Source organism: Haliotis asinina, chromosome 15, assembly GCF_037392515.1.
Source record: "Haliotis asinina isolate JCU_RB_2024 chromosome 15, JCU_Hal_asi_v2, whole genome shotgun sequence".
In the NCBI taxonomy this organism is placed as follows: domain Eukaryota; kingdom Metazoa; phylum Mollusca; class Gastropoda; order Lepetellida; family Haliotidae; genus Haliotis; species Haliotis asinina.
The window spans coordinates 51,475,648-51,499,384 of record NC_090294.1 but is presented as its reverse complement, the minus strand read 5'-3'; the positions used below and the strand labels follow the sequence as shown (position 1 = coordinate 51,499,384).

At 41.4% G+C, this 23,737-nt stretch overlaps 37 non-coding genes across 37 annotated transcripts; all 37 read left to right on the top strand.

Moving 5' to 3' along the window:
• Window positions 1–457: 457 nt before the first annotated feature.
• Window positions 458–553, top strand: Trnak-uuu (transfer RNA lysine (anticodon UUU)). The gene is made up of 2 exons: window positions 458–494; window positions 518–553. It is a non-coding gene; the product is annotated as a tRNA-Lys (tRNA).
• Window positions 554–1,087: 534 nt separating this feature from the next.
• Trnak-uuu (transfer RNA lysine (anticodon UUU)) lies at window positions 1,088–1,183 on the top strand. Its single transcript has 2 exons — window positions 1,088–1,124; window positions 1,148–1,183. It is a non-coding gene; the product is annotated as a tRNA-Lys (tRNA).
• Window positions 1,184–1,717: 534 nt separating this feature from the next.
• On the top strand, window positions 1,718–1,813 carry Trnak-uuu (transfer RNA lysine (anticodon UUU)). The gene is made up of 2 exons: window positions 1,718–1,754; window positions 1,778–1,813. It is a non-coding gene; the product is annotated as a tRNA-Lys (tRNA).
• A 534-nt stretch (window positions 1,814–2,347) lies between these two features.
• Trnak-uuu (transfer RNA lysine (anticodon UUU)) lies at window positions 2,348–2,443 on the top strand. Its single transcript has 2 exons — window positions 2,348–2,384; window positions 2,408–2,443. It is a non-coding gene; the product is annotated as a tRNA-Lys (tRNA).
• A 534-nt stretch (window positions 2,444–2,977) lies between these two features.
• Trnak-uuu (transfer RNA lysine (anticodon UUU)) lies at window positions 2,978–3,073 on the top strand. Its single transcript has 2 exons — window positions 2,978–3,014; window positions 3,038–3,073. It is a non-coding gene; the product is annotated as a tRNA-Lys (tRNA).
• Window positions 3,074–3,607: 534 nt separating this feature from the next.
• Window positions 3,608–3,703, top strand: Trnak-uuu (transfer RNA lysine (anticodon UUU)). The gene is made up of 2 exons: window positions 3,608–3,644; window positions 3,668–3,703. It is a non-coding gene; the product is annotated as a tRNA-Lys (tRNA).
• A 534-nt stretch (window positions 3,704–4,237) lies between these two features.
• Window positions 4,238–4,333, top strand: Trnak-uuu (transfer RNA lysine (anticodon UUU)). The gene is made up of 2 exons: window positions 4,238–4,274; window positions 4,298–4,333. It is a non-coding gene; the product is annotated as a tRNA-Lys (tRNA).
• Window positions 4,334–4,867: 534 nt separating this feature from the next.
• Window positions 4,868–4,963, top strand: Trnak-uuu (transfer RNA lysine (anticodon UUU)). Its single transcript has 2 exons — window positions 4,868–4,904; window positions 4,928–4,963. It is a non-coding gene; the product is annotated as a tRNA-Lys (tRNA).
• Window positions 4,964–5,497: 534 nt separating this feature from the next.
• Trnak-uuu (transfer RNA lysine (anticodon UUU)) lies at window positions 5,498–5,593 on the top strand. The gene is made up of 2 exons: window positions 5,498–5,534; window positions 5,558–5,593. It is a non-coding gene; the product is annotated as a tRNA-Lys (tRNA).
• Window positions 5,594–6,127: 534 nt separating this feature from the next.
• On the top strand, window positions 6,128–6,223 carry Trnak-uuu (transfer RNA lysine (anticodon UUU)). The gene is made up of 2 exons: window positions 6,128–6,164; window positions 6,188–6,223. It is a non-coding gene; the product is annotated as a tRNA-Lys (tRNA).
• Window positions 6,224–6,757: 534 nt separating this feature from the next.
• Trnak-uuu (transfer RNA lysine (anticodon UUU)) lies at window positions 6,758–6,853 on the top strand. Its single transcript has 2 exons — window positions 6,758–6,794; window positions 6,818–6,853. It is a non-coding gene; the product is annotated as a tRNA-Lys (tRNA).
• Window positions 6,854–7,387: 534 nt separating this feature from the next.
• Trnak-uuu (transfer RNA lysine (anticodon UUU)) lies at window positions 7,388–7,483 on the top strand. The gene is made up of 2 exons: window positions 7,388–7,424; window positions 7,448–7,483. It is a non-coding gene; the product is annotated as a tRNA-Lys (tRNA).
• Window positions 7,484–8,017: 534 nt separating this feature from the next.
• Window positions 8,018–8,104, top strand: Trnak-uuu (transfer RNA lysine (anticodon UUU)). The gene is given in 2 exon segments: window positions 8,018–8,054; window positions 8,069–8,104. It is a non-coding gene; the product is annotated as a tRNA-Lys (tRNA).
• A 534-nt stretch (window positions 8,105–8,638) lies between these two features.
• Window positions 8,639–8,734, top strand: Trnak-uuu (transfer RNA lysine (anticodon UUU)). The gene is made up of 2 exons: window positions 8,639–8,675; window positions 8,699–8,734. It is a non-coding gene; the product is annotated as a tRNA-Lys (tRNA).
• A 534-nt stretch (window positions 8,735–9,268) lies between these two features.
• On the top strand, window positions 9,269–9,364 carry Trnak-uuu (transfer RNA lysine (anticodon UUU)). Its single transcript has 2 exons — window positions 9,269–9,305; window positions 9,329–9,364. It is a non-coding gene; the product is annotated as a tRNA-Lys (tRNA).
• A 534-nt stretch (window positions 9,365–9,898) lies between these two features.
• Window positions 9,899–9,994, top strand: Trnak-uuu (transfer RNA lysine (anticodon UUU)). The gene is made up of 2 exons: window positions 9,899–9,935; window positions 9,959–9,994. It is a non-coding gene; the product is annotated as a tRNA-Lys (tRNA).
• A 534-nt stretch (window positions 9,995–10,528) lies between these two features.
• Trnak-uuu (transfer RNA lysine (anticodon UUU)) lies at window positions 10,529–10,624 on the top strand. Its single transcript has 2 exons — window positions 10,529–10,565; window positions 10,589–10,624. It is a non-coding gene; the product is annotated as a tRNA-Lys (tRNA).
• A 534-nt stretch (window positions 10,625–11,158) lies between these two features.
• Window positions 11,159–11,254, top strand: Trnak-uuu (transfer RNA lysine (anticodon UUU)). The gene is made up of 2 exons: window positions 11,159–11,195; window positions 11,219–11,254. It is a non-coding gene; the product is annotated as a tRNA-Lys (tRNA).
• Window positions 11,255–11,788: 534 nt separating this feature from the next.
• Window positions 11,789–11,884, top strand: Trnak-uuu (transfer RNA lysine (anticodon UUU)). Its single transcript has 2 exons — window positions 11,789–11,825; window positions 11,849–11,884. It is a non-coding gene; the product is annotated as a tRNA-Lys (tRNA).
• A 534-nt stretch (window positions 11,885–12,418) lies between these two features.
• Trnak-uuu (transfer RNA lysine (anticodon UUU)) lies at window positions 12,419–12,514 on the top strand. The gene is made up of 2 exons: window positions 12,419–12,455; window positions 12,479–12,514. It is a non-coding gene; the product is annotated as a tRNA-Lys (tRNA).
• Window positions 12,515–13,048: 534 nt separating this feature from the next.
• On the top strand, window positions 13,049–13,144 carry Trnak-uuu (transfer RNA lysine (anticodon UUU)). The gene is made up of 2 exons: window positions 13,049–13,085; window positions 13,109–13,144. It is a non-coding gene; the product is annotated as a tRNA-Lys (tRNA).
• Window positions 13,145–13,678: 534 nt separating this feature from the next.
• Trnak-uuu (transfer RNA lysine (anticodon UUU)) lies at window positions 13,679–13,774 on the top strand. The gene is made up of 2 exons: window positions 13,679–13,715; window positions 13,739–13,774. It is a non-coding gene; the product is annotated as a tRNA-Lys (tRNA).
• A 534-nt stretch (window positions 13,775–14,308) lies between these two features.
• On the top strand, window positions 14,309–14,404 carry Trnak-uuu (transfer RNA lysine (anticodon UUU)). The gene is made up of 2 exons: window positions 14,309–14,345; window positions 14,369–14,404. It is a non-coding gene; the product is annotated as a tRNA-Lys (tRNA).
• A 534-nt stretch (window positions 14,405–14,938) lies between these two features.
• Window positions 14,939–15,034, top strand: Trnak-uuu (transfer RNA lysine (anticodon UUU)). The gene is made up of 2 exons: window positions 14,939–14,975; window positions 14,999–15,034. It is a non-coding gene; the product is annotated as a tRNA-Lys (tRNA).
• Window positions 15,035–15,568: 534 nt separating this feature from the next.
• Trnak-uuu (transfer RNA lysine (anticodon UUU)) lies at window positions 15,569–15,664 on the top strand. Its single transcript has 2 exons — window positions 15,569–15,605; window positions 15,629–15,664. It is a non-coding gene; the product is annotated as a tRNA-Lys (tRNA).
• Window positions 15,665–16,198: 534 nt separating this feature from the next.
• On the top strand, window positions 16,199–16,294 carry Trnak-uuu (transfer RNA lysine (anticodon UUU)). The gene is made up of 2 exons: window positions 16,199–16,235; window positions 16,259–16,294. It is a non-coding gene; the product is annotated as a tRNA-Lys (tRNA).
• Window positions 16,295–16,828: 534 nt separating this feature from the next.
• On the top strand, window positions 16,829–16,924 carry Trnak-uuu (transfer RNA lysine (anticodon UUU)). Its single transcript has 2 exons — window positions 16,829–16,865; window positions 16,889–16,924. It is a non-coding gene; the product is annotated as a tRNA-Lys (tRNA).
• A 534-nt stretch (window positions 16,925–17,458) lies between these two features.
• On the top strand, window positions 17,459–17,554 carry Trnak-uuu (transfer RNA lysine (anticodon UUU)). Its single transcript has 2 exons — window positions 17,459–17,495; window positions 17,519–17,554. It is a non-coding gene; the product is annotated as a tRNA-Lys (tRNA).
• Window positions 17,555–18,088: 534 nt separating this feature from the next.
• Trnak-uuu (transfer RNA lysine (anticodon UUU)) lies at window positions 18,089–18,184 on the top strand. The gene is made up of 2 exons: window positions 18,089–18,125; window positions 18,149–18,184. It is a non-coding gene; the product is annotated as a tRNA-Lys (tRNA).
• Window positions 18,185–18,718: 534 nt separating this feature from the next.
• Window positions 18,719–18,814, top strand: Trnak-uuu (transfer RNA lysine (anticodon UUU)). Its single transcript has 2 exons — window positions 18,719–18,755; window positions 18,779–18,814. It is a non-coding gene; the product is annotated as a tRNA-Lys (tRNA).
• Window positions 18,815–19,348: 534 nt separating this feature from the next.
• Trnak-uuu (transfer RNA lysine (anticodon UUU)) lies at window positions 19,349–19,444 on the top strand. Its single transcript has 2 exons — window positions 19,349–19,385; window positions 19,409–19,444. It is a non-coding gene; the product is annotated as a tRNA-Lys (tRNA).
• A 534-nt stretch (window positions 19,445–19,978) lies between these two features.
• On the top strand, window positions 19,979–20,074 carry Trnak-uuu (transfer RNA lysine (anticodon UUU)). The gene is made up of 2 exons: window positions 19,979–20,015; window positions 20,039–20,074. It is a non-coding gene; the product is annotated as a tRNA-Lys (tRNA).
• A 534-nt stretch (window positions 20,075–20,608) lies between these two features.
• Window positions 20,609–20,704, top strand: Trnak-uuu (transfer RNA lysine (anticodon UUU)). Its single transcript has 2 exons — window positions 20,609–20,645; window positions 20,669–20,704. It is a non-coding gene; the product is annotated as a tRNA-Lys (tRNA).
• A 534-nt stretch (window positions 20,705–21,238) lies between these two features.
• On the top strand, window positions 21,239–21,334 carry Trnak-uuu (transfer RNA lysine (anticodon UUU)). The gene is made up of 2 exons: window positions 21,239–21,275; window positions 21,299–21,334. It is a non-coding gene; the product is annotated as a tRNA-Lys (tRNA).
• A 534-nt stretch (window positions 21,335–21,868) lies between these two features.
• On the top strand, window positions 21,869–21,964 carry Trnak-uuu (transfer RNA lysine (anticodon UUU)). Its single transcript has 2 exons — window positions 21,869–21,905; window positions 21,929–21,964. It is a non-coding gene; the product is annotated as a tRNA-Lys (tRNA).
• A 534-nt stretch (window positions 21,965–22,498) lies between these two features.
• Window positions 22,499–22,594, top strand: Trnak-uuu (transfer RNA lysine (anticodon UUU)). The gene is made up of 2 exons: window positions 22,499–22,535; window positions 22,559–22,594. It is a non-coding gene; the product is annotated as a tRNA-Lys (tRNA).
• A 534-nt stretch (window positions 22,595–23,128) lies between these two features.
• Window positions 23,129–23,224, top strand: Trnak-uuu (transfer RNA lysine (anticodon UUU)). The gene is made up of 2 exons: window positions 23,129–23,165; window positions 23,189–23,224. It is a non-coding gene; the product is annotated as a tRNA-Lys (tRNA).
• The last annotated feature ends 513 nt before the right edge of the window (window positions 23,225–23,737 follow it).

The window sequence follows — 23,737 nt, the reverse complement described above, 5'->3', positions numbered from 1 at the left end:
CGTACTCATACAGTAGGGTTGGCTTCGCTACACCTTAGAAACTAAGTAGAGAAATATCATTTCTGATCCAATCTCTTTTCGTCTATGACAAAGAATTGCCCACATGATGAAATGGCTTGCAATGCATGTAAGACTTCTTTCTTACGATGGCTAGAATTGTAGACAGGCCCTCGTTTACATATCTTAGCCATCTTCATCCCAGTAAGTCGCAGTCATATACAATTATTGCTCACCCGTGCATAGCCGATAGCACAGTGTCTTGTTTGTTAACTATAGAACGAGGCCTGCCACCAAAGTACAGTCATTCAGAGTGCAAGAGTTGACTTGGTATGGTTACAGCTTGAATTGTGTTGAATGAAGTAAAATCAAATGGTATTTGGTGATGCAGAAATGTCAAGAGAGGTCTGTGTACAGCTTCCTGTCATGTGACTAGAAATATGTGCTATCCTGAAGCAGAGCCCGGATAGCTCAGTCAGTAGAGCATCAGACTTTTAAGCGGTCTGTTACAATCAGAGTGATCTGAGGGTCCAGGGTTCGAGTCCCTGTTCGGGCGATGTTCTTTTTTATTTCACAGTATCACTATACATGTACTTACTATAAAACATTAGAAGAACCAAGTATTTTACCACCCGTACTCATACAGTAGGGTTGGCTTCGCTACACCTTAGAAACTAAGTAGAGAAATATCATTTCTGATCCAATCTCTTTTCGTCTATGACAAAGAATTGCCCACATGATGAAATGGCTTGCAATGCATGTAAGACTTCTTTCTTACGATGGCTAGAATTGTAGACAGGCCCTCGTTTACATATCTTAGCCATCTTCATCCCAGTAAGTCGCAGTCATATACAATTATTGCTCACCCGTGCATAGCCGATAGCACAGTGTCTTGTTTGTTAACTATAGAACGAGGCCTGCCACCAAAGTACAGTCATTCAGAGTGCAAGAGTTGACTTGGTATGGTTACAGCTTGAATTGTGTTGAATGAAGTAAAATCAAATGGTATTTGGTGATGCAGAAATGTCAAGAGAGGTCTGTGTACAGCTTCCTGTCATGTGACTAGAAATATGTGCTATCCTGAAGCAGAGCCCGGATGGCTCAGTCGGTAGAGCATCAGACTTTTAAGCGGTCTGTTACAATCAGAGTGATGTGAGGGTCCAGGATTCGAGTCCCTGTTCGGGCGATGTTCTTTTTTATTTCACAGTATCACTATACATGTACTTACTATAAAACATTAGAAGAACCAAGTATTTTACCACCCGTACTCATACAGTAGGGTTGCCTTCGCTACACCTTAGAAACTAAGTAGAGAAATATCATTTCTGATCCAATCTCTTTTCGTCTATGACAAAGAATTGCCCACATGATGAAATGGCTTGCAATGCATGTAAGACTTCTTTCTTACGATGGCTAGAATTGTAGACAGGCCCTCGTTTACATATCTTAGCCATCTTCATCCCAGTAAGTCGCAGTCATATACAATTATTGCTCACCCGTGCATAGCCGATAGCACAGTGTCTTGTTTGTTAACTATAGAACGAGGCCTGCCACCAAAGTACAGTCATTCAGAGTGCAAGAGTTGACTTGGTATGGTTACAGCTTGAACTGTGTTGAATGAAGTAAAATCAAATGGTATTTGGTGATGCAGAAATGTCAAGAGAGGTCTGTGTACAGCTTCCTGTCATGTGACTAGAAATATGTGCTATCCTGAAGCAGAGCCCGGATAGCTCAGTCGGTAGAGCATCAGACTTTTAAGCGGTCTGTTACAATCAGAGTGATGTGAGGGTCCAGGATTCGACTCCCTGTTCGGGCGATGTTCTTTTTTATTTCACAGTATCACTATACATGTACTTACTATAAAACATTACAAGAACCAAGTATTTTACCACCCGTACTCATACAGTAGGGTTGCCTTCGCTACACCTTAGAAACTAAGTAGAGAAATATCATTTCTGATCCAATCTCTTTTCGTCTATGACAAAGAATTGCCCACATGATGAAATGGCTTGCAATGCATGTAAGACTTCTTTCTTACGATGGCTAGAATTGTAGACAGGCCCTCGTTTACATATCTTAGCCATCTTCATCCCAGTAAGTCGCAGTCATATACAATTATTGCTCACCCGTGCATAGCCGATAGCACAGTGTCTTGTTTGTTAACTATAGAACGAGGCCTGCCACCAAAGTACAGTCATTCAGAGTGCAAGAGTTGACTTGGTATGGTTACAGCTTGAATTGTGTTGAATGAAGTAAAATCAAATGGTATTTGGTGATGCAGAAATGTCAAGAGAGGTCTGTGTACAGCTTCCTGTCATGTGACTAGAAATATGTGCTATCCTGAAGCAGAGCCCGGATAGCTCAGTCGGTAGAGCATCAGACTTTTAAGCGGTCTGTTACAATCAGAGTGATCTGAGGGTCCAGGGTTCGAGTCCCTGTTCGGGCGATGTTCTTTTTTATTTCACAGTATCACTATACATGTACTTTCTATAAAACATTACAAGAACCAAGTATTTTACCACCCGTACTCATACAGTAGGGTTGGCTTCGCTACACCTTAGAAACTAAGTAGAGAAATATCATTTCTGATCCAATCTCTTTTCGTCTATGACAAAGAATTGCCCACATGATGAAATGGCTTGCAATGCATGTAAGACTTCTTTCTTACGATGGCTAGAATTGTAGACAGGCCCTCGTTTACATATCTTAGCCATCTTCATCCCAGTAAGTCGCAGTCATATACAATTATTGCTCACCCGTGCATAGCCGATAGCACAGTGTCTTGTTTGTTAACTACAGAACGAGGCCTGCCACCAAAGTACAGTCATTCAGAGTGCAAGAGTTGACTTGGTATGGTTACAGCTTGAATTGTGTTGAATGAAGTAAAATCAAATGGTATTTGGTGATGCAGAAATGTCAAGAGAGGTCTGTGTACAGCTTCCTGTCATGTGACTAGAAATATGTGCTATCCTGAAGCAGAGCCCGGATAGCTCAGTCGGTAGAGCATCAGACTTTTAAGCGGTCTGTTACAATCAGAGTGATCTGAGGGTCCAGGGTTCGAGTCCCTGTTCGGGCGATGTTCTTTTTTATTTCACAGTATCACTATACATGTACTTTCTATAAAACATTAGAAGAACCAAGTATTTTACCACCCGTACTCATACAGTAGGGTTGGCTTCGCTACACCTTAGAAACTAAGTAGAGAAATATCATTTCTGATCCAATCTCTTTTCGTCTATGACAAAGAATTGCCCACATGATGAAATGGCTTGCAATGCATGTAAGACTTCTTTCTTACGATGGCTAGAATTGTAGACAGGCCCTCGTTTACATATCTTAGCCATCTTCATCCCAGTAAGTCGCAGTCATATACAATTATTGCTCACCCGTGCATAGCCGATAGCACAGTGTCTTGTTTGTTAACTATAGAACGAGGCCTGCCACCAAAGTACAGTCATTCAGAGTGCAAGAGTTGACTTGGTATGGTTACAGCTTGAATTGTGTTGAATGAAGTAAAATCAAATGGTATTTGGTGATGCAGAAATGTCAAGAGAGGTCTGTGTACAGCTTCCTGTCATGTGACTAGAAATATGTGCTATCCTGAAGCAGAGCCCGGATAGCTCAGTCAGTAGAGCATCAGACTTTTAAGCGGTCTGTTACAATCAGAGTGATCTGAGGGTCCAGGGTTCGAGTCCCTGTTCGGGCGATGTTCTTTTTTATTTCACAGTATCACTATACATGTACTTACTATAAAACATTAGAAGAACCAAGTATTTTACCACCCGTACTCATACAGTAGGGTTGGCTTCGCTACACCTTAGAAACTAAGTAGAGAAATATCATTTCTGATCCAATCTCTTTTCGTCTATGACAAAGAATTGCCCACATGATGAAATGGCTTGCAATGCATGTAAGACTTCTTTCTTACGATGGCTAGAATTGTAGACAGGCCCTCGTTTACATATCTTAGCCATCTTCATCCCAGTAAGTCGCAGTCATATACAATTATTGCTCACCCGTGCATAGCCGATAGCACAGTGTCTTGTTTGTTAACTATAGAACGAGGCCTGCCACCAAAGTACAGTCATTCAGAGTGCAAGAGTTGACTTGGTATGGTTACAGCTTGAATTGTGTTGAATGAAGTAAAATCAAATGGTATTTGGTGATGCAGAAATGTCAAGAGAGGTCTGTGTACAGCTTCCTGTCATGTGACTAGAAATATGTGCTATCCTGAAGCAGAGCCCGGATGGCTCAGTCGGTAGAGCATCAGACTTTTAAGCGGTCTGTTACAATCAGAGTGATGTGAGGGTCCAGGATTCGAGTCCCTGTTCGGGCGATGTTCTTTTTTATTTCACAGTATCACTATACATGTACTTACTATAAAACATTAGAAGAACCAAGTATTTTACCACCCGTACTCATACAGTAGGGTTGCCTTCGCTACACCTTAGAAACTAAGTAGAGAAATATCATTTCTGATCCAATCTCTTTTCGTCTATGACAAAGAATTGCCCACATGATGAAATGGCTTGCAATGCATGTAAGACTTCTTTCTTACGATGGCTAGAATTGTAGACAGGCCCTCGTTTACATATCTTAGCCATCTTCATCCCAGTAAGTCGCAGTCATATACAATTATTGCTCACCCGTGCATAGCCGATAGCACAGTGTCTTGTTTGTTAACTATAGAACGAGGCCTGCCACCAAAGTACAGTCATTCAGAGTGCAAGAGTTGACTTGGTATGGTTACAGCTTGAACTGTGTTGAATGAAGTAAAATCAAATGGTATTTGGTGATGCAGAAATGTCAAGAGAGGTCTGTGTACAGCTTCCTGTCATGTGACTAGAAATATGTGCTATCCTGAAGCAGAGCCCGGATAGCTCAGTCGGTAGAGCATCAGACTTTTAAGCGGTCTGTTACAATCAGAGTGATGTGAGGGTCCAGGATTCGACTCCCTGTTCGGGCGATGTTCTTTTTTATTTCACAGTATCACTATACATGTACTTACTATAAAACATTACAAGAACCAAGTATTTTACCACCCGTACTCATACAGTAGGGTTGCCTTCGCTACACCTTAGAAACTAAGTAGAGAAATATCATTTCTGATCCAATCTCTTTTCGTCTATGACAAAGAATTGCCCACATGATGAAATGGCTTGCAATGCATGTAAGACTTCTTTCTTACGATGGCTAGAATTGTAGACAGGCCCTCGTTTACATATCTTAGCCATCTTCATCCCAGTAAGTCGCAGTCATATACAATTATTGCTCACCCGTGCATAGCCGATAGCACAGTGTCTTGTTTGTTAACTATAGAACGAGGCCTGCCACCAAAGTACAGTCATTCAGAGTGCAAGAGTTGACTTGGTATGGTTACAGCTTGAATTGTGTTGAATGAAGTAAAATCAAATGGTATTTGGTGATGCAGAAATGTCAAGAGAGGTCTGTGTACAGCTTCCTGTCATGTGACTAGAAATATGTGCTATCCTGAAGCAGAGCCCGGATAGCTCAGTCGGTAGAGCATCAGACTTTTAAGCGGTCTGTTACAATCAGAGTGATCTGAGGGTCCAGGGTTCGAGTCCCTGTTCGGGCGATGTTCTTTTTTATTTCACAGTATCACTATACATGTACTTTCTATAAAACATTACAAGAACCAAGTATTTTACCACCCGTACTCATACAGTAGGGTTGGCTTCGCTACACCTTAGAAACTAAGTAGAGAAATATCATTTCTGATCCAATCTCTTTTCGTCTATGACAAAGAATTGCCCACATGATGAAATGGCTTGCAATGCATGTAAGACTTCTTTCTTACGATGGCTAGAATTGTAGACAGGCCCTCGTTTACATATCTTAGCCATCTTCATCCCAGTAAGTCGCAGTCATATACAATTATTGCTCACCCGTGCATAGCCGATAGCACAGTGTCTTGTTTGTTAACTACAGAACGAGGCCTGCCACCAAAGTACAGTCATTCAGAGTGCAAGAGTTGACTTGGTATGGTTACAGCTTGAATTGTGTTGAATGAAGTAAAATCAAATGGTATTTGGTGATGCAGAAATGTCAAGAGAGGTCTGTGTACAGCTTCCTGTCATGTGACTAGAAATATGTGCTATCCTGAAGCAGAGCCCGGATAGCTCAGTCGGTAGAGCATCAGACTTTTAAGCGGTCTGTTACAATCAGAGTGATCTGAGGGTCCAGGGTTCGAGTCCCTGTTCGGGCGATGTTCTTTTTTATTTCACAGTATCACTATACATGTACTTTCTATAAAACATTAGAAGAACCAAGTATTTTACCACCCGTACTCATACAGTAGGGTTGGCTTCGCTACACCTTAGAAACTAAGTAGAGAAATATCATTTCTGATCCAATCTCTTTTCGTCTATGACAAAGAATTGCCCACATGATGAAATGGCTTGCAATGCATGTAAGACTTCTTTCTTACGATGGCTAGAATTGTAGACAGGCCCTCGTTTACATATCTTAGCCATCTTCATCCCAGTAAGTCGCAGTCATATACAATTATTGCTCACCCGTGCATAGCCGATAGCACAGTGTCTTGTTTGTTAACTATAGAACGAGGCCTGCCACCAAAGTACAGTCATTCAGAGTGCAAGAGTTGACTTGGTATGGTTACAGCTTGAATTGTGTTGAATGAAGTAAAATCAAATGGTATTTGGTGATGCAGAAATGTCAAGAGAGGTCTGTGTACAGCTTCCTGTCATGTGACTAGAAATATGTGCTATCCTGAAGCAGAGCCCCGATGGCTCAGTCGGTAGAGCATCAGACTTTTAAGCGGTCTGTTACAATCAGAATAATCTGAGGGTCCAGGGTTCGAGTCCCTGTTCGGGCGATGTTCTTTTTTATTTCACAGTATCACTATACATGTACTTACTATAAAACATTACAAGAACCAAGTATTTTACCACCCGTACTCATACAGTAGGGTTGGCTTCGCTACACCTTAGAAACTAAGTAGAGAAATATCATTTCTGATCCAATCTCTTTTCGTCTATGACAAAGAATTGCCCACATGATGAAATGGCTTGCAATGCATGTAAGACTTCTTTCTTACGATGGCTAGAATTGTAGACAGGCCCTCGTTTACATATCTTAGCCATCTTCATCCCAGTAAGTCGCAGTCATATACAATTATTGCTCACCCGTGCATAGCCGATAGCACAGTGTCTTGTTTGTTAACTATAGAACGAGGCCTGCCACCAAAGTACAGTCATTCAGAGTGCAAGAGTTGACTTGGTATGGTTACAGCTTGAATTGTGTTGAATGAAGTAAAATCAAATGGTATTTGGTGATGCAGAAATGTCAAGAGAGGTCTGTGTACAGCTTCCTGTCATGTGACTAGAAATATGTGCTATCCTGAAGCAGAGCCCGGATGGCTCAGTCGGTAGAGCATCAGACTTTTAAGCGGTCTGTTACAATCAGAGTGATCTGAGGGTCCAGGGTTCGAGTCCCTGTTCGGGCGATGTTCTTTTTTATTTCACAGTATCACTATACATGTACTTACTATAAAACATTAGAAGAACCAAGTATTTTACCACCCGTACTCATACAGTAGGGTTGGCTTCGCTACACCTTAGAAACTAAGTAGAGAAATATCATTTCTGATCCAATCTCTTTTCGTCTATGACAAAGAATTGCCCACATGATGAAATGGCTTGCAATGCATGTAAGACTTCTTTCTTACGATGGCTAGAATTGTAGACAGGCCCTCGTTTACATATCTTAGCCATCTTCATCCCAGTAAGTCGCAGTCATATACAATTATTGCTCACCCGTGCATAGCCGATAGCACAGTGTCTTGTTTGTTAACTATAGAACGAGGCCTGCCACCAAAGTACAGTCATTCAGAGTGCAAGAGTTGACTTGGTATGGTTACAGCTTGAATTGTGTTGAATGAAGTAAAATCAAATGGTATTTGGTGATGCAGAAATGTCAAGAGAGGTCTGTGTACAGCTTCCTGTCATGTGACTAGAAATATGTGCTATCCTGAAGCAGAGCCCGGATGGCTCAGTCGGTAGAGCATCAGACTTTTAAGCGGTCTGTTACAATCTGAGGGTCCAGGGTTCGAGTCCCTGTTCGGGCGATGTTCTCTTTTATTTCACAGTATCACTATACATGTACTTACTATAAAACATTAGAAGAACCAAGTATTTTACCACCCGTACTCATACAGTAGGGTTGGCTTCGCTACACCTTAGAAACTAAGTAGAGAAATATCATTTCTGATCCAATCTCTTTTCGTCTATGACAAAGAATTGCCCACATGATGAAATGGCTTGCAATGCATGTAAGACTTCTTTCTTACGATGGCTAGAATTGTAGACAGGCCCTCGTTTACATATCTTAGCCATCTTCATCCCAGTAAGTCGCAGTCATATACAATTATTGCTCACCCGTGCATAGCCGATAGCACAGTGTCTTGTTTGTTAACTATAGAACGAGGCCTGCCACCAAAGTACAGTCATTCAGAGTGCAAGAGTTGACTTGGTATGGTTACAGCTTGAATTGTGTTGAATGAAGTAAAATCAAATGGTATTTGGTGATGCAGAAATGTCAAGAGAGGTCTGTGTACAGCTTCCTGTCATGTGACTAGAAATATGTGCTATTCTGAAGCAGAGCCCGGATGGCTCAGTCGGTAGAGCATCAGACTTTTAAGCGGTCTGTTACAATCAGAGTGATCTGAGGGTCCAGGGTTCGAGTCCCTGTTCGGGCGATGTTCTTTTTTATTTCACAGTATCACTATACATGTACTTACTATAAAACATTAGAAGAACCAAGTATTTTACCACCCGTACTCATACAGTAGGGTTGGCTTCGCTACACCTTAGAAACTAAGTAGAGAAATATCATTTCTGATCCAATCTCTTTTCGTCTATGACAAAGAATTGCCCACATGATGAAATGGCTTGCAATGCATGTAAGACTTCTTTCTTACGATGGCTAGAATTGTAGACAGGCCCTCGTTTACATATCTTAGCCATCTTCATCCCAGTAAGTCGCAGTCATATACAATTATTGCTCACCCGTGCATAGCCGATAGCACAGTGTCTTGTTTGTTAACTATAGAACGAGGCCTGCCACCAAAGTACAGTCATTCAGAGTGCAAGAGTTGACTTGGTATGGTTACAGCTTGAATTGTGTTGAATGAAGTAAAATCAAATGGTATTTGGTGATGCAGAAATGTCAAGAGAGGTCTGTGTACAGCTTCCTGTCATGTGACTAGAAATATGTGCTATCCTGAAGCAGAGCCCGGATAGCTCAGTCGGTAGAGCATCAGACTTTTAAGCGGTCTGTTACAATCAGAGTGATCTGAGGGTCCAGGATTCGAGTCCCTGTTCGGGCGATGTTCTTTTTTATTTCACAGTATCACTATACATGTACTTACTATAAAACATTAGAAGAACCAAGTATTTTACCACCCGTACTCATACAGTAGGGTTGGCTTCGCTACACCTTAGAAACTAAGTAGAGAAATATCATTTCTGATCCAATCTCTTTTCGTCTATGACAAAGAATTGCCCACATGATGAAATGGCTTGCAATGCATGTATGACTTCTTTCTTACGATGGCTAGAATTGTAGACAGGCCCTCGTTTACATATCTTAGCCATCTTCATCCCAGTAAGTCGCAGTCATATACAATTATTGCTCACCCGTGCATAGCCGATAGCACAGTGTCTTGTTTGTTAACTATAGAACGAGGCCTGCCACCAAAGTACAGTCATTCAGAGTGCAAGAGTTGACTTGGTATGGTTACAGCTTGAATTGTGTTGAATGAAGTAAAATCAAATGGTATTTGGTGATGCAGAAATGTCAAGAGAGGTCTGTGTACAGCTTCCTGTCATGTGACTAGAAATATGTGCTATCCTGAAGCAGAGCCCGGATGGCTCAGTCGGTAGAGCATCAGACTTTTAAGCGGTCTGTTACAATCAGAGTGATCTGAGGGTCCAGGGTTCGAGTCCCTGTTCGGGCGATGTTCTTTTTTATTTCACAGTATCACTATACATGTACTTACTATAAAACATTAGAAGAACCAAGTATTTTACCACCCGTACTCATACAGTAGGGTTGGCTTCGCTACACCTTAGAAACTAAGTAGAGAAATATCATTTCTGATCCAATCTCTTTTCGTCTATGACAAAGAATTGCCCACATGATGAAATGGCTTGCAATGCATGTAAGACTTCTTTCTTACGATGGCTAGAATTGTAGACAGGCCCTCGTTTACATATCTTAGCCATCTTCATCCCAGTAAGTCGCAGTCATATACAATTATTGCTCACCCGTGCATAGCCGATAGCACAGTGTCTTGTTTGTTAACTATAGAACGAGGCCTGCCACCAAAGTACAGTCATTCAGAGTGCAAGAGTTGACTTGGTATGGTTACAGCTTGAATTGTGTTGAATGAAGTAAAATCAAATGGTATTTGGTGATGCAGAAATGTCAAGAGAGGTCTGTGTACAGCTTCCTGTCATGTGACTAGAAATATGTGCTATCCTGAAGCAGAGCCCGGATAGCTCAGTCGGTAGAGCATCAGACTTTTAAGCGGTCTGTTACAATCAGAGTGATCTGAGGGTCCAGGATTCGAGTCCCTGTTCGGGCGATGTTCTTTTTTATTTCACAGTATCACTATACATGTACTTACTATAAAACATTACAAGAACCAAGTATTTTACCACCCGTACTCATACAGTAGGGTTGGCTTCGCTACACCTTAGAAACTAAGTAGAGAAATATCATTTCTGATCCAATCTCTTTTCGTCTATGACAAAGAATTGCCCACATGATGAAATGGCTTGCAATGCATGTATGACTTCTTTCTTACGATGGCTAGAATTGTAGACAGGCCCTCGTTTACATATCTTAGCCATCTTCATCCCAGTAAGTCGCAGTCATATACAATTATTGCTCACCCGTGCATAGCCGATAGCACAGTGTCTTGTTTGTTAACTATAGAACGAGGCCTGCCACCAAAGTACAGTCATTCAGAGTGCAAGAGTTGACTTGGTATGGTTACAGCTTGAATTGTGTTGAATGAAGTAAAATCAAATGGTATTTGGTGATGCAGAAATGTCAAGAGAGGTCTGTGTACAGCTTCCTGTCATGTGACTAGAAATATGTGCTATCCTGAAGCAGAGCCCGGATAGCTCAGTCGGTAGAGCATCAGACTTTTAAGCGGTCTGTTACAATCAGAGTGATCTGAGGGTCCAGGGTTCGAGTCCCTGTTCGGGCGATGTTCTTTTTTATTTCACAGTATCACTATACATGTACTTACTATAAAACATTAGAAGAACCAAGTATTTTACCACCCGTACTCATACAGTAGGGTTGGCTTCGCTACACCTTAGAAACTAAGTAGAGAAATATCATTTCTGATCCAATCTCTTTTCGTCTATGACAAAGAATTGCCCACATGATGAAATGGCTTGCAATGCATGTAAGACTTCTTTCTTACGATGGCTAGAATTGTAGACAGGCCCTCGTTTACATATCTTAGCCATCTTCATCCCAGTAAGTCGCAGTCATATACAATTATTGCTCACCCGTGCATAGCCGATAGCACAGTGTCTTGTTTGTTAACTATAGAACGAGGCCTGCCACCAAAGTACAGTCATTCAGAGTGCAAGAGTTGACTTGGTATGGTTACAGCTTGAATTGTGTTGAATGAAGTAAAATCAAATGGTATTTGGTGATGCAGAAATGTCAAGAGAGGTCTGTGTACAGCTTCCTGTCATGTGACTAGAAATATGTGCTATCCTGAAGCAGAGCCCGGATAGCTCAGTCGGTAGAGCATCAGACTTTTAAGCGGTCTGTTACAATCAGAGTGATCTGAGGGTCCAGGGTTCGAGTCCCTGTTCGGGCGATGTTCTTTTTTATTTCACAGTATCACTATACATGTACTTACTATAAAACATTACAAGAACCAAGTATTTTACCACCCGTACTCATACAGTAGGGTTGGCTTCGCTACACCTTAGAAACTAAATAGAGAAATATCATTTCTGATCCAATCTCTTTTCGTCTATGACAAAGAATTGCCCACATGATGAAATGGCTTGCAATGCATGTAAGACTTCTTTCTTACGATGGCTAGAATTGTAGACAGGCCCTCGTTTACATATCTTAGCCATCTTCATCCCAGTAAGTCGCAGTCATATACAATTATTGCTCACCCGTGCATAGCCGATAGCACAGTGTCTTGTTTGTAAACTATAGAACGAGGCCTGCCACCAAAGTACAGTCATTCAGAGTGCAAGAGTTGACTTGGTATGGTTACAGCTTGAATTGTGTTGAATGAAGTAAAATCAAATGGTATTTGGTGATGCAGAAATGTCAAGAGAGGTCTGTGTACAGCTTCCTGTCATGTGACTAGAAATATGTGCTATCCTGAAGCAGAGCCCGGATAGCTCAGTCGGTAGAGCATCAGACTTTTAAGCGGTCTGTTACAATCAGAGTGATCTGAGGGTCCAGGGTTCGAGTCGCTGTTCGGGCGATGTTCTTTTTTATTTCACAGTATCACTATACATGTACTTACTATAAAACATTAGAAGAACCAAGTATTTTACCACCCGTACTCATACAGTAGGGTTGGCTTCGCTACACCTTAGAAACTAAGTAGAGAAATATCATTTCTGATCCAATCTCTTTTCGTCTATGACAAAGAATTGCCCACATGATGAAATGGCTTGCAATGCATGTAAGACTTCTTTCTTACGATGGCTAGAATTGTAGACAGGCCCTCGTTTACATATCTTAGCCATCTTCATCCCAGTAAGTCGCAGTCATATACAATTATTGCTCACCCGTGCATAGCCGATAGCACAGTGTCTTGTTTGTTAACTATAGAACGAGGCCTGCCACCAAAGTACAGTCATTCAGAGTGCAAGAGTTGACTTGGTATGGTTACAGCTTGAATTGTGTTGAATGAAGTAAAATCAAATGGTATTTGGTGATGCAGAAATGTCAAGAGAGGTCTGTGTACAGCTTCCTGTCATGTGACTAGAAATATGTGCTATCCTGAAGCAGAGCCCGGATAGCTCAGTCGGTAGAGCATCAGACTTTTAAGCGGTCTGTTACAATCAGAGTGATCTGAGGGTCCAGGGTTCGAGTCCCTATTCGGGCGATGTTCTTTTTTATTTCACAGTATCACTATACATGTACTTACTATAAAACATTACAAGAACCAAGTATTTTACCACCCGTACTCATACAGTAGGGTTGGCTTCGCTACACCTTAGAAACTAAGTAGAGAAATATCATTTCTGATCCAATCTCTTTTCGTCTATGACAAAGAATTGCCCACATGATGAAATGGCTTGCAATGCATGTAAGACTTCTTTCTTACGATGGCTAGAATTGTAGACAGGCCCTCGTTTACATATCTTAGCCATCTTCATCCCAGTAAGTCGCAGTCATATACAATTATTGCTCACCCGTGCATAGCCGATAGCACAGTGTCTTGTTTGTTAACTATAGAACGAGGCCTGCCACCAAAGTACAGTCATTCAGAGTGCAAGAGTTGACTTGGTATGGTTACAGCTTGAATTGTGTTGAATGAAGTAAAATCAAATGGTATTTGGTGATGCAGAAATGTCAAGAGAGGTCTGTGTACAGCTTCCTGTCATGTGACTAGAAATATGTGCTATCCTGAAGCAGAGTCCGGATAGCTCAGTCAGTAGAGCATCAGACTTTTAAGCGGTCTGTTACAATCAGAGTGATCTGAGGGTCCAGGGTTCGAGTCCCTGTTCGGGCGATGTTCTTTTTTATTTCACAGTATCACTATACATGTACTTACTATAAAACATTAGAAGAACCAAGTATTTTACCACCCGTACTCATACAGTAGGGTTGGCTTCGCTACACCTTAGAAACTAAATAGAGAAATATCATTTCTGATCCAATCTCTTTTCGTCTATGACAAAGAATTGCCCACATGATGAAATGGCTTGCAATGCATGTAAGACTTCTTTCTTACGATGGCTAGAATTGTAGACAGGCCCTCGTTTACATATCTTAGCCATCTTCATCCCAGTAAGTCGCAGTCATATACAATTATTGCTCACCCGTGCATAGCCGATAGCACAGTGTCTTGTTTGTTAACTATAGAACGAGGCCTGCCACCAAAGTACAGTCATTCAGAGTGCAAGAGTTGACTTGGTATGGTTACAGCTTGAATTGTGTTGAATGAAGTAAAATCAAATGGTATTTGGTGATGCAGAAATGTCAAGAGAGGTCTGTGTACAGCTTCCTGTCATGTGACTAGAAATATGTGCTATCCTGAAGCAGAGCCCGGATAGCTCAGTCGGTAGAGCATCAGACTTTTAAGCGGTCTGTTACAATCAGAGTGATCTGAGGGTCCAGGGTTCGAGTCCCTGTTCGGGCGATGTTCTTTTTTATTTCACAGTATCACTATACATGTACTTACTATAAAACATTAGAAGAACCAAGTATTTTACCACCCGTACTCATACAGTAGGGTTGGCTTCGCTACACCTTAGAAACTAAATAGAGAAATATCATTTCTGATCCAATCTCTTTTCGTCTATGACAAAGAATTGCCCACATGATGAAATGGCTTGCAATGCATGTAAGACTTCTTTCTTACGATGGCTAGAATTGTAGACAGGCCCTCGTTTACATATCTTAGCCATCTTCATCCCAGTAAGTCGCAGTCATATACAATTATTGCTCACCCGTGCATAGCCGATAGCACAGTGTCTTGTTTGTTAACTATAGAACGAGGCCTGCCACCAAAGTACAGTCATTCAGAGTGCAAGAGTTGACTTGGTATGGTTACAGCTTGAATTGTGTTGAATGAAGTAAAATCAAATGGTATTTGGTGATGCAGAAATGTCAAGAGAGGTCTGTGTACAGCTTCCTGTCATGTGACTAGAAATATGTGCTATCCTGAAGCAGAGCCCGGATAGCTCAGTCGGTAGAGCATCAGACTTTTAAGCGGTCTGTTACAATCAGAGTGATCTGAGGGTCCAGGGTTCGAGTCCCTATTCGGGCGATGTTCTCTTTTATTTCACAGTATCACTATACATGTACTTACTATAAAACATTACAAGAACCAAGTATTTTACCACCCGTACTCATACAGTAGGGTTGGCTTCGCTACACCTTAGAAACTAAGTAGAGAAATATCATTTCTGATCCAATCTCTTTTCGTCTATGACAAAGAATTGCCCACATGATGAAATGGCTTGCAATGCATGTAAGACTTCTTTCTTACGATGGCTAGAATTGTAGACAGGCCCTCGTTTACATATCTTAGCCATCTTCATCCCAGTAAGTCGCAGTCATATACAATTATTGCTCACCCGTGCATAGCCGATAGCACAGTGTCTTGTTTGTTAACTATAGAACGAGGCCTGCCACCAAAGTACAGTCATTCAGAGTGCAAGAGTTGACTTGGTATGGTTACAGCTTGAATTGTGTTGAATGAAGTAAAATCAAATGGTATTTGGTGATGCAGAAATGTCAAGAGAGGTCTGTGTACAGCTTCCTGTCATGTGACTAGAAATATGTGCTATCCTGAAGCAGAGCCCGGATAGCTCAGTCGGTAGAGCATCAGACTTTTAAGCGGTCTGCTACAATCAGAGTGATCTGAGGGTCCAGGGTTCGAGTCCCTGTTCGGGCGATGTTCTTTTTTATTTCACAGTATCACTATACATGTACTTACTATAAAACATTAGAAGAACCAAATATTTTACCACCCGTACTCATACAGTAGGGTTGGCTTCGCTACACCTTAGAAACTAAGTAGAGAAATATCATTTCTGATCCAATCTCTTTTTGTCTATGACAAAGAATTGCCCACATGATGAAATGGCTTGCAATGCATGTAAGACTTCTTTCTTACGATGGCTAGAATTGTAGACAGGCCCTCGTTTACATATCTTAGCCATCTTCATCCCAGTAAGTCGCAGTCATATACAATTATTGCTCACCCGTGCATAGCCGATAGCACAGTGTCTTGTTTGTTAACTATAGAACGAGGCCTGCCACCAAAGTACAGTCATTCAGAGTGCAAGAGTTGACTTGGTATGGTTACAGCTTGAATTGTGTTGAATGAAGTAAAATCAAATGGTATTTGGTGATGCAGAAATGTCAAGAGAGGTCTGTGTACAGCTTCCTGTCATGTGACTAGAAATATGTGCTATCCTGAAGCAGAGCCCGGATAGCTCAGTCGGTAGAGCATCAGACTTTTAAGCGGTCTGTTACAATCAGAGTGATCTGAGGGTCCAGGGTTCGAGTCCCTGTTCGGGCGATGTTCTTTTTTATTTCACAGTATCACTATACATGTACTTTCTATAAAACATTAGAAGAACCAAGTATTTTACCACCCGTACTCATACAGTAGGGTTGGCTTCGCTACACCTTAGAAACTAAGTAGAGAAATATCATTTCTGATCCAATCTCTTTTCGTCTATGACAAAGAATTGCCCACATGATGAAATGGCTTGCAATGCATGTAAGACTTCTTTCTTACGATGGCTAGAATTGTAGACAGGCCCTCGTTTACATATCTTAGCCATCTTCATCCCAGTAAGTCGCAGTCATATACAATTATTGCTCACCCGTGCATAGCCGATAACACAGTGTCTTGTTTGTTAACTATAGAACGAGGCCTGCCACCAAAGTACAGTCATTCAGAGTGCAAGAGTTGACTTGGTATGGTTACAGCTTGAATTGTGTTGAATGAAGTAAAATCAAATGGTATTTGGTGATGCAGAAATGTCAAGAGAGGTCTGTGTACAGCTTCCTGTCATGTGACTAGAAATATGTGCTATCCTGAAGCAGAGCCCGGATAGCTCAGTCGGTAGAGCATCAGACTTTTAAGCGGTCTGTTACAATCAGAGTGATCTGAGGGTCCAGGGTTCGAGTCCCTATTCGGGCGATGTTCTTTTTTATTTCACAGTATCACTATACATGTACTTACTATAAAACATTAGAAGAACCAAGTATTTTACCACCCGTACTCATACAGTACGGTTGGCTTCGCTACACCTTAGAAACTAAGTAGAGAAATATCATTTCTGATCCAATCTCTTTTCGTCTATGACAAAGAATTGCCCACATGATGAAATGGCTTGCAATGCATGTAAGACTTCTTTCTTACGATGGCAAGAATTGTAGACAGGCCCTCGTTTACATATCTTAGCCATCTTCATCCCAGTAAGTCGCAGTCATATACAATTATTGCTCACCCGTGCATAGCCGATAGCACAGTGTCTTGTTTGTTAACTATAGAACGAGGCCTGCCACCAAAGTACAGTCATTCAGAGTGCAAGAGTTGACTTGGTATGGTTACAGCTTGAATTGTGTTGAATGAAGTAAAATCAAATGGTATTTGGTGATGCAGAAATGTCAAGAGAGGTCTGTGTACAGCTTCCTGTCATGTGACTAGAAATATGTGCTATCCTGAAGCAGAGCCCGGATAGCTCAGTCGGTAGAGCATCAGACTTTTAAGCGGTCTGTTACAATCAGAGTGATCTGAGGGTCCAGGGTTCGAGTCCCTGTTCGGGCGATGTTCTCTTTTATTTCACAGTATCACTATACATGTACTTACTATAAAACATTAGAAGAACCAAGTATTTTACCACCCGTACTCATACAGTAGGGTTGGCTTCGCTACACCTTAGAAACTAAGTAGAGAAATATCATTTCTGATCCAATCTCTTTTCGTCTATGACAAAGAATTGCCCACATGATGAAATGGCTTGCAATGCATGTAAGACTTCTTTCTTACGATGGCTAGAATTGTAGACAGGCCCTCGTTTACATATCTTAGCCATCTTCATCCCAGTAAGTCGCAGTCATATACAATTATTGCTCACCCGTGCATAGCCGATAGCACAGTGTCTTGTTTGTTAACTATAGAACGAGGCCTGCCACCAAAGTACAGTCATTCAGAGTGCAAGAGTTGACTTGGTATGGTTACAGCTTGAATTGTGTTGAATGAAGTAAAATCAAATGGTATTTGGTGATGCAGAAATGTCAAGAGAGGTCTGTGTACAGCTTCCTGTCATGTGACTAGAAATATGTGCTATCCTGAAGCAGAGCCCGGATAGCTCAGTCGGTAGAGCATCAGACTTTTAAGCGGTCTGCTACAATCAGAGTGATCTGAGGGTCCAGGGTTCGAGTCCCTGTTCGGGCGATGTTCTTTTTTATTTCACAGTATCACTATACATGTACTTACTATAAAACATTAGAAGAACCAAATATTTTACCACCCGTACTCATACAGTAGGGTTGGCTTCGCTACACCTTAGAAACTAAGTAGAGAAATATCATTTCTGATCCAATCTCTTTTTGTCTATGACAAAGAATTGCCCACATGATGAAATGGCTTGCAATGCATGTAAGACTTCTTTCTTACGATGGCTAGAATTGTAGACAGGCCCTCGTTTACATATCTTAGCCATCTTCATCCCAGTAAGTCGCAGTCATATACAATTATTGCTCACCCGTGCATAGCCGATAGCACAGTGTCTTGTTTGTTAACTATAGAACGAGGCCTGCCACCAAAGTACAGTCATTCAGAGTGCAAGAGTTGACTTGGTATGGTTACAGCTTGAATTGTGTTGAATGAAGTAAAATCAAATGGTATTTGGTGATGCAGAAATGTCAAGAGAGGTCTGTGTACAGCTTCCTGTCATGTGACTAGAAATATGTGCTATCCTGAAGCAGAGCCCGGATAGCTCAGTCGGTAGAGCATCAGACTTTTAAGCGGTCTGTTACAATCAGAGTGATCTGAGGGTCCAGGGTTCGAGTCCCTGTTCGGGCGATGTTCTTTTTTATTTCACAGTATCACTATACATGTACTTTCTATAAAACATTAGAAGAACCAAGTATTTTACCACCCGTACTCATACAGTAGGGTTGGCTTCGCTACACCTTAGAAACTAAGTAGAGAAATATCATTTCTGATCCAATCTCTTTTCGTCTATGACAAAGAATTGCCCACATGATGAAATGGCTTGCAATGCATGTAAGACTTCTTTCTTACGATGGCTAGAATTGTAGACAGGCCCTCGTTTACATATCTTAGCCATCTTCATCCCAGTAAGTCGCAGTCATATACAATTATTGCTCACCCGTGCATAGCCGATAACACAGTGTCTTGTTTGTTAACTATAGAACGAGGCCTGCCACCAAAGTACAGTCATTCAGAGTGCAAGAGTTGACTTGGTATGGTTACAGCTTGAATTGTGTTGAATGAAGTAAAATCAAATGGTATTTGGTGATGCAGAAATGTCAAGAGAGGTCTGTGTACAGCTTCCTGTCATGTGACTAGAAATATGTGCTATCCTGAAGCAGAGCCCGGATAGCTCAGTCGGTAGAGCATCAGACTTTTAAGCGGTCTGTTACAATCAGAGTGATCTGAGGGTCCAGGGTTCGAGTCCCTATTCGGGCGATGTTCTTTTTTATTTCACAGTATCACTATACATGTACTTACTATAAAACATTAGAAGAACCAAGTATTTTACCACCCGTACTCATACAGTAGGGTTGGCTTCGCTACACCTTAGAAACTAAGTAGAGAAATATCATTTCTGATCCAATCTCTTTTCGTCTATGACAAAGAATTGCCCACATGATGAAATGGCTTGCAATGCATGTAAGACTTCTTTCTTACGATGGCAAGAATTGTAGACAGGCCCTCGTTTACATATCTTAGCCATCTTCATCCCAGTAAGTCGCAGTCATATACAATTATTGCTCACCCGTGCATAGCCGATAGCACAGTGTCTTGTTTGTTAACTATAGAACGAGGCCTGCCACCAAAGTACAGTCATTCAGAGTGCAAGAGTTGACTTGGTATGGTTACAGCTTGAATTGTGTTGAATGAAGTAAAATCAAATGGTATTTGGTGATGCAGAAATGTCAAGAGAGGTCTGTGTACAGCTTCCTGTCATGTGACTAGAAATATGTGCTATCCTGAAGCAGAGCCCGGATAGCTCAGTCGGTAGAGCATCAGACTTTTAAGCGGTCTGTTACAATCAGAGTGATCTGAGGGTCCAGGGTTCGAGTCCCTGTTCGGGCGATGTTCTCTTTTATTTCACAGTATCACTATACATGTACTTACTATAAAACATTAGAAGAACCAAGTATTTTACCACCCGTACTCATACAGTAGGGTTGGCTTCGCTACACCTTAGAAACTAAGTAGAGAAATATCATTTCTGATCCAATCTCTTTTCGTCTATGACAAAGAATTGCCCACATGATGAAATGGCTTGCAATGCATGTAAGACTTCTTTCTTACGATGGCTAGAATTGTAGACAGGCCCTCGTTTACATATCTTAGCCATCTTCATCCCAGTAAGTCGCAGTCATATACAATTATTGCTCACCCGTGCATAGCCGATAGCACAGTGTCTTGTTTGTTAACTATAGAACGAGGCCTGCCACCAAAGTACAGTCATTCAGAGTGCAAGAGTTGACTTGGTATGGTTACAGCTTGAATTGTGTTGAATGAAGTAAAATCAAATGGTATTTGGTGATGCAGAAATGTCAAGAGAGGTCTGTGTACAGCTTCCTGTCATGTGACTAGAAATATGTGCTATCCTGAAGCAGAGCCCGGATAGCTCAGTCGGTAGAGCATCAGACTTTTAAGTGGTCTGTTACAATCAGAGTGATCTGAGGGTCAAGGGTTCGAGTCCCTATTCGGGCGATGTTCTTTTTTATTTCACAGTATCACTATACATGTACTTACTATAAAACATTAGAAGAACCAAGTATTTTACCACCCGTACTCATACAGTAGGGTTGGCTTCGCTACACCTTAGAAACTAAGTAGAGAAATATCATTTCTGATCCAATCTCTTTTCGTCTATGACAAAGAATTGCCCACATGATGAAATGGCTTGCAATGCATGTAAGACTTCTTTCTTACGATGGCTAGAATTGTAGACAGGCCCTCGTTTACATATCTTAGCCATCTTCATCCCAGTAAGTCGCAGTCATATACAATTATTGCTCACCCGTGCATAGCCGATAGCACAGTGTCTTGTTTGTTAACTATAGAACGAGGCCTGCCACCAAAGTACAGTCATTCAGAGTGCAAGAGTTGACTTGGTATGGTTACAGCTTGAATTGTGTTGAATGAAGTAAAATCAAATGGTATTTGGTGATGCAGAAATGTCAAGAGAGGTCTGTGTACAGCTTCCTGTCATGTGACTAGAAATATGTGCTATCCTGAAGCAGAGCCCGGATAGCTCAGTCGGTAGAGCATCAGACTTTTAAGCGGTCTGTTACAATCAGAGTGATCTGAGGGTCCAGGGTTCGAGTCCCTGTTCGGGCGATGTTCTTTTTTATTTCACAGTATCACGATACATGTACTTTCTATAAAACATTACAAGAACCAAGTATTTTACCACCCGTACTCATACAGTAGGGTTGGCTTCGCTACACCTTAGAAACTAAGTAGAGAAATATCATTTCTGATCCAATCTCTTTTCGTCTATGACAAAGAATTGCCCACATGATGAAATGGCTTGCAATGCATGTAAGACTTCTTTCTTACGATGGCTAGAATTGTAGACAGGCCCTCGTTTACATATCTTAGCCATCTTCATCCCAGTAAGTCGCAGTCATATACAATTATTGCTCACCCGTGCATAGCCGATAGCACAGTGTCTTGTTTGTTAACTATAGAACGAGGCCTGCCACCAAAGTACAGTCATTCAGAGTGCAAGAGTTGACTTGGTATGGTTACAGCTTGAATTGTGTTGAATGAAGTAAAATCAAATGGTATTTGGTGATGCAGAAATGTCAAGAGAGGTCTGTGTACAGCTTCCTGTCATGTGACTAGAAATATGTGCTATCCTGAAGCAGAGCCCGGATAGCTCAGTCGGTAGAGCATCAGACTTTTAAGTGGTCTGTTACAATCAGAGTGATCTGAGGGTCCAGGGTTCGAGTCCCTATTCGGGCGATGTTCTTTTTTATTTCACAGTATCACTATACATGTACTTACTATAAAACATTACAAGAACCAAGTATTTTACCACCCGTACTCATACAGTAGGGTTGGCTTCGCTACACCTTAGAAACTAAGTAGAGAAATATCATTTCTGATCCAATCTCTTTTCGTCTATGACAAAGAATTGCCCACATGATGAAATGGCTTGCAATGCATGTAAGACTTCTTTCTTACGATGGCTAGAATTGTAGACAGGCCCTCGTTTACATATCTTAGCCATCTTCATCCCAGTAAGTCGCAGTCATATACAATTATTGCTCACCCGTGCATAGCCGATAGCACAGTGTCTTGTTTGTTAACTATAGAACGAGGCCTGCCACCAAAGTACAGTCATTCAGAGTGCAAGAGTTGACTTGGTATGGTTACAGCTTGAATTGTGTTGAATGAAGTAAAATCAAATGGTATTTGGTGATGCAGAAATGTCAAGAGAGGTCTGTGTACAGCTTCCTGTCATGTGACTAGAAATATGTGCTATCCTGAAGCAGAGCCCGGATAGCTCAGTCGGTAGAGCATCAGACTTTTAAGCGGTCTGTTACAATCAGAGTGATCTGAGGCTCCAGGGTTCGAGTCCCTATTCGGGCGATGTTCTTTTTTATTTCACAGTATCACTATACATGTACTTACTATAAAACATTAGAAGAACCAAGTATTTTACCACCCGTACTCATACAGTAGGGTTGGCTTCGCTACACCTTAGAAACTAAGTAGAGAAATATCATTTCTGATCCAATCTCTTTTCGTCTATGACAAAGAATTGCCCACATGATGAAATGGCTTGCAATGCATGTAAGACTTCTTTCTTACGATGGCTAGAATTGTAGACAGGCCCTCGCTTACATATCTTAGCCATCTTCATCCCAGTAAGTCGCAGTCATATACAATTATTGCTCACCCGTGCATAGCCGATAGCACAGTGTCTTGTTTGTTAACTATAGAACGAGGCCTGCCACCAAAGTACAGTCATTCAGAGTGCAAAAGTTGACTTGGTATGGTTACAGCTTGAATTGTGTTGAATGAAGTAAAATCAAATGGTATTTGGTGATGCAGAAATGTCAAGAGAGGTCTGTGTACAGCTTCCTGTCATGTGACTAGAAATATGTGCTATCCTGAAGCAGAGCCCGGATAGCTCAGTCGGTAGAGCATCAGACTTTTAAGCGGTCTGTTACAATCAGAGTGATCTGAGGGTCCAGGGTTCGAGTCCCTGTTCGGGCGATGTTCTTTTTCATTTCACAGTATCACTATACATGTACTTACTATAAAACATTACAAGAACCAAGTATTTTACCACCCGTACTCATACAGTAGGGTTGGCTTCGCTACACCTTAGAAACTAAGTAGAGAAATATCATTTCTGATCCAATCTCTTTTCGTCTATGACAAAGAATTGCCCACATGATGAAATGGCTTGCAATGCATGTAAGACTTCTTTCTTACGATGGCTAGAATTGTAGACAGGCCCTCGTTTACATATCTTAGCCATCTTCATCCCAGTAAGTCGCAGTCATATACAATTATTGCTCACCCGTGCATAGCCGATAGCACAGTGTCTTGTTTGTTAACTATAGAACGAGGCCTGCCACCAAAGTACAGTCATTTAGAGTGCAAGAGTTGACTTGGTATGGTTACAGCTTGAATTGTGTTGAATGAAGTAAAATCAAATGGTATTTGGTGATGCAGAAATGTCAAGAGAGGTCTGTGTACAGCTTCCTGTCATGTGACCAGAAA